The following is a 6,205-nucleotide window of genomic DNA, read 5'->3' as shown; positions in this document are numbered from 1 at the left end:
CACCCCTTTCAACTAATTGCCCAATTGCACAGCCTTAAGAGCGTGCATATCATGAATGCTGGGTCTTGTTTGTTTTCTGACAATCTACTGAACCTACTGGTAACTTGTTTGCCACGTAGCAATAAAAAATATACTAAAAACCTTGATTATTCTGGTTAGTCACATTGTACTGCTATTATTTTGAACAAGACTGTATATAGCACACTCCTCACCACTGTCTTTTAGGCTAATTTGTGCAAAACCTCTTGCTAAAATGTCAAAGCTTCATTTTAACCACCAATGCAACGATGCAATTATTTAGCTTACCTCTATGTTCTTGCAAAGGGTTGATGTCTCGTCAAGATTTTATAAGCTACTAGTTTGGTCTTCCTAGGAAAGTACAGCTTACACTGCATAATAGAGCATACATATGTACCAGGGGTTCACTTCATTTCCTTCCAGTTAGACTTCAGAATATGACGGGGTTTCGTTTTCAGCGGTGTCTGCACCACTAACGCCTGTTTTGTGTGTCTGCATCTTTCTTGTGATTTTAGCGCCAGTTTGCCCTCCTGCCCATTATTTACTGCCGTAGTTTCCAGGGAGCGATTTTTTTTTTTTTTTACTCAGTAATTAATGTGTTTTAAAATTTAGCGAAGTACAATACTTCAAACAAAATATACTTAAGTAAAAGTAAAATTAAAGATTTAAAAAATTACTTTAAAAAGTATTAGTACACAAAAAAGCTACTCAATTATAGTAACGCGAGTAAATGTAATTCGTTACTTTCCACCTCTGGTTTTAATTATATCTTTAATATAGCATAGCTGTTCTCGCATCCAGTTTGGTTTTCTTTTATGTTTTATGTCTTACTATCAGCCATGATTATTATACTTGGCTAATTAAAAGGCTGTGTATATGCATATTACCAAAATTGTATTTGTTCCTTAGTCGCAAAAAAATAAAAAAATAAAATCCACATTAAGTTGTGAAATCACACAGTCCGTGACAGACAAATCATTAATGACTGGTCTATGTGGTTATAAAGTACATCGGGCAGGACATCCATATGCTCACCTAACATTCATTGACCTCAAATATGGCTTATCATCTGAAATATGTAGGCTATGTATTAGCAACTTTACATGGCAGCTCAATCTAATGTTAGCTTAGACAAAAGTGTGCAGGTCACATGTTTGTGCGGAGTGGGAATCTGAACAGTAGCGTGCTTTGGCTACTATAGGACAGATGGAGGTGCCAGTGCAATCATTTGTTCTTAAAATACTTCATAGTTTTTATTTATTTAGATATGAGTATTGCATCTTTTGTATCTGTAAAAACTCTACATTTATTTGTGTGCACTCAGAATAGCAATGAAACATTGCACTTTTGTAAACTAATGAAAGCAAACAGGATTCACTATCTGCCGTCTTGAACACTGTGAACTCGAGTGTGTCACTTCAAAACTGCTATTTAGGAGAAATCTTAGTGGCACGATAAAATATTTTGTGAATGACAGTGCTGGGCCTGTATTCTTAGATTCTAAGAATCCTCTTAGAGAGATCCTAATATAGCTTTTCTATGCAGGAGTCATAGCTTAAGAGCAATTCCGAACCAATCTGAGAGCAACTCCGAGCGAGGAAAAGGAAAAAACTTTAATCTTAGTGAGGACCAATTAACCAGATGAACATGCAAAACTAAGTTATTTATAACATAATTATAACATAACATAGCTTATGGTTAACTTTAAAACTGAAGAGTCACATTAAACGGTATGGTAACTGGTTAACCTCTAATATATTAGCATGCTAAGCTAACTAGCATAAGACAACAAACATAAGCATGTTCAATTTCCAAGAGGTATTTCTCAGGAACAGAACTGAATATCAAAAATCTGTTCAGGCGTTTCCGTGCAGTCCAAAGAGCTTCTGATCAGATTTTGGACAAAATTTGGAGGAGGAATAGTGAAAAAACTGTATGTCTGACGGCACATTAATGGAAAACGGCAAATGAGACATTGTCAGAATCAGCATAAGCCAAGGATTTGGAAAAATTCCAATTTGGACAATGTTTTCAAAAGCTAAGCATTTTAGCAAAAATCCTTATATCTCTGGGACACTAGGTGACGCAATGTTTAAACTTCTTAAGTACATCCGGGACATGTTGTCTATGATTCATACCAGCTTTTGAGCAGATCATTTAAAAAAAACAGGTAGTAACTCCGATCCTGGCAAAACTGACATTTGACAATCCATAGACAACAAGATTTTTCCTTTTCTGACTATCTGTTCAAAAGTTATTGACTCTTCATGACTCATAGGTGGCAGTGTTCCAAACTTTGGCATGCACCCTCAGATCATGGAGCTGATGAAATCCAGTCAAATGTTTGTAACTTGAAGTGTGCCTGTAGTGACTATTAAGTTCACTTTAAATAATTTTTATCACAAACATGGATATGTTTTTACGTGGATTCATCATCAAAGGAACAATGCTTCACTGCTAACCTAATTCAGGACTAGTTATGTTCCCGATTAAAGATCACAAATGGATACCGGCTCAATCGCTGGATCAGTCAGATGTTAGCCAAATAACATCCATAAAGCAAAAGATTTATCCACCCTGTATTCCCCATTTCAATAAAAAAAAGGTGATTATGTGAACTTAACTGAAAATACTCTTATCAAGTACTGCCTCAGTAATCACACTTTTCTTTATTGTTGTTCAAATAACTTTTTTTTTTTTTTATGTAAATGTACCAAATTGATTATGATGCATGATTGATTAAAGAATGCAGAAAGCTCATCACACAAGACAGCATAAATCACATATAAATAACATGCTTTCAGGGCTGAGGGAAATCAGGTGTGTTTGATTGTCATATAATTTCTTACACTGTTAAAAAAAACCATGGGCCTAGGTTTAGGGGGGGACGCTAGGTACTAGTCCCTATCAATATTTTGAGATGACAAATTTGTCCCCACCAATATTTAGCAAGCTCCTTTGAACTGCTATTTGGATAGATTCTAACGGCCAGGACGACGACAGTACAAGAAACGCCGTAATTTGATTGGCGGCGGGGTATCTGACAGGCTACATGCGCGGGCCGGGACTACTTTTGTGCTTGCACTAGCAGCGAGCGGGTGGTTTGTGTGCGCGCGCATGTTGACGACGCCGGCGGTAAGTTACAAAGGCTGTCTCTCTGCCACATACAAAGGCCAGAGTAAAAACATTTTAATATTGGGGGGGGGGGGGGGGTTGCCCCTTTTTGTACTTTGTAGATGCCACCCAAGAAGAAATGGGACATAAGAAGCTTTTTCATAAAGCAGAGTCAGAGCGTAAGTAAGCAAAATAACTAGCTAGCCACAAAAATAAACTAGCAGTAGTGACTGACCAGGCTTTCAAATGCATATTCTGTGGAAAATAGTATTAACTGGTGATAGTATTACCCAGATAGAATGCTACGTTAGCAAGTAACTGAATGTCAATTAGCCTGTAAGTAACCTTAACTTAGAATCTTGCAGTCAACATAAACGTGAGTGTACTGGAGGGTAAATAGTGTTTATAATAGAAAAGTGTTATTATATTTATTTATTTAGATTTGTTTCTTTCTGGCAGAGTATTTTTTGTTAGTGTAAATACTAATGTACATAATTTATCTTAATAAAACGTTTGGTTGTTCAGCACTACACTACACAGTCTCAGATTTTATTTTTTGAGAGTGCATTTTTGAGATTATACAGTTATACTAAATCACCATTAAATCACTGGTATCTTACAACAAAATAATTCCGGCGGGTGGGGGGTTGGAGATGTTATGGGGGTGTCCCCACCAAAGCTGAGACCAAACCTACGCCACTGAAAAAAACTGTCAAATTTACGGTAAAATACCGGCAGCTGTGGTTGCCAGGAACATACAGTGAAAAAAATGTGGAATCTGTAAAAGACAATACGGTATACTGGTTTTGTAACCCTAAATTTTACAGTAGACAACATATTTTTTTTTACCAAAATCATGGTAGAAAAAAACATATATTTATACATTTATATTTAAAACATATATATAATTTTATGTAAAAAATGAAACTTTCCACAGCTTTTTACGGATATTTGCAGTAAAAAAAAGTTATAATATAATAATATATATATACAACCTATGAGTTTTGGATCTACCTAGATACACATTACAGTTGTGTAAAAAGCCAGTGATAAGAAAATAAGATGTCACGCACATCAAATGATTGGACAAGTACACAGCAAATTCGGTGGTGTTAAAATTTCAGTGTAAAGCCTTATGGTGTTACAGTGTTCAAATAAAAGTGTACATTTACTGTAATAAACACCAGCTTGTGTGACATGGTGCTCCCAAGTGGTGCAATATGTTGGTGTTGCGCTTCCAAACACCTGTCCAGTGTTAATTTTACATACGGGAACTTGAAGGAATTGAGACAATGCAGTCCGCATTTGACAATCTACCCTGTTTGGAAAAATGGCGGCTCTTTCGATGGAATCGTGCGATTGAAAGCGAAACAAAAAGGTAAGATTTAGAATCTTCACTTTTAACCTTTTGTTTTAATACAACTACATACATTTAATTTATATACAGAGTTAATTTTAATACGTTATGTTTCCGTGAGACGGAACATAAACTAGCTTTAGTGAGTCCCATTAATAAACTGGCAGGCTGTACGTTATCTTGTGACGTTATACATTTAGTGAAATAGGAAATTCCAAAACATCAGAACTGCATAATTTATTGCACGTATATGGTTTTATTTTTTGATCGGATTAATTACATTTGATAGAAATTTGGGCGCGAAGATCTACACTGCTTCGGTGCTTATTTTACATACGGGACATTTCAGTCGTCGTGTTGGTCGATTGAAAGAAACGAGAACAGCGCATGAAGCACACAAGTCTTTTCTCTGTTCAATTCAAGATAAAGCCACAGGTAAGACTTACAAACCTGATTATGTTTGTTTTAATCTATTAAATGACGGCCAATCTATTTTAGAAATGAGTTTCATAGTGTATTGTTGTCGCTGCCATTTTAAAAACGTTAAATATTTCTAACGTGTTGCAAATTCTCCTCCTGAAAAATAACGTTGAATATTCGTTTGTTTTAGTATATGTGGTAAGTGTGTAAAAGTAAAGTTGTTAAAATGTTATAGAGGATTCTGAAGTAGCGCGCTTGAATGTTAAAGCGGTTTAAAACATTCTGCACTTTTTGAACTTCGTTTATAATGGTAAGTGAAAACTGACCATTTCATATATGGCCATAGGCTGTCTTTTAATCGAATCATTTCAATTTGTGTAGAAACTGTGGCGCAAAGATCAACGCTGGGTCGGTGCTATTTCACATCCGGGACATTTCATTCGTCATGCTGTTGGCCATTTGAAATACCGCGCTTGAAGCACACAGTTAACGTTATGTTCTTTAGCTAGATAAAGCCACAGGTAAGACAAGACACTGCAATACTGATTATGTTTGTTTTGATTATTAAAATTATGGTTTATAACGGTTTCATATTGAATATGTGTGAACTCTTGATTTTTACGAATTTAAATTTTAAAAGACAATACATTTTACGTTTTAAAGTGTTCCCCTAACTGTACTGAAATTGCACTGAACTGTGACTTAAAAACAGAGGTACAAAACGAACCATGAATTTTGTGTACCGTTATACCCCTAAGCATTATTCACCAGTTAATTTCTGATACAAAGACAGCGTTCTACATCTTTTTAAAATGTATATGCCTAGTTTAATATAGGAATGCTTTTTTAAACTTTTGTCTTTTTATTTTGAAGCAAACCATCGACAGTATGCTGTTTAAAGTGCAGTACCAACATCACAGAAAGTACATAAAGCTTACTGGATTATCTTATGATTCTGTAATCAAGGATGGTAAGTGTTTCTGAATGGTGATATCTGGCTAATAATTGTAATATGGTTTATATGCATTTCATTGTTAATAACAAATCTTTTCTTTAAGTCTTTCCACACTTTGATGCTCCCAGAAAAAAAGATGAAATTATGTGTATAAATGCTTTTTGTTTCTAATTTTCTATTTGATTTTAAGACTCCTGCACACACAAGCTGTCATCTTCATTCAGTTGCATCATTGTCAGACACACAGCCATCAGGCAGCGATGGTCCTTTCTTCCCACCTAAAAGAGCTCGTTCTGATGACCATTTGCAAGAAGCTAAGGAGGTAATTTATGTGCTTTTGC

The sequence above is a fragment of the Carassius auratus genome, chromosome 22, assembly GCF_003368295.1.
Source record: "Carassius auratus strain Wakin chromosome 22, ASM336829v1, whole genome shotgun sequence".
Taxonomy (NCBI): Eukaryota; Metazoa; Chordata; class Actinopteri; order Cypriniformes; family Cyprinidae; genus Carassius; species Carassius auratus.
The sequence above is the reverse complement of the archived record's forward strand: the minus strand, read 5'-3'. Positions refer to the sequence as shown.